This window comes from Diuraphis noxia, unplaced genomic scaffold (genome assembly GCF_037042655.1).
Source record: "Diuraphis noxia isolate RWA-SAM2 unplaced genomic scaffold, SU_Dnox_SAM2 contig0004, whole genome shotgun sequence".
Taxonomy (NCBI): Eukaryota; Metazoa; Arthropoda; class Insecta; order Hemiptera; family Aphididae; genus Diuraphis; species Diuraphis noxia.
Genome location: NW_028301714.1, coordinates 35805181 through 35805584, shown reverse-complemented (window position 1 = coordinate 35805584; position 404 = coordinate 35805181).

Genomic DNA, 404 nt, shown 5'->3' with positions numbered 1-404 from the left:
CTTATACATATTTAAAAAAAAATTAACAACAAAAGACAAAATAATCAAAATATAAAATCATAAAATCATATTGACAGAGAGCATTTTAACAATTTAACTTTAAATAACCCAATAGCATAAACATTATTACTCTCAGGTCATATATTAATATATATATATATATATATTAATGTATATAAGATCTAAGTCATTAATACGATTAATCTTTAAAAAAGCTGGATCGTCAATACTATTAAAAAACGACACGGACTATAATCTATCAAAGTCCGTGGTAACAATAACTGTCTAATACTAACATTTATAATAATTATAAACAAAATATAATAAATAATAAATACCTAATATTATATAAGTACAATCGCATATTGTCATATTGAAATATCAATAATATTATAAGCAGTAAG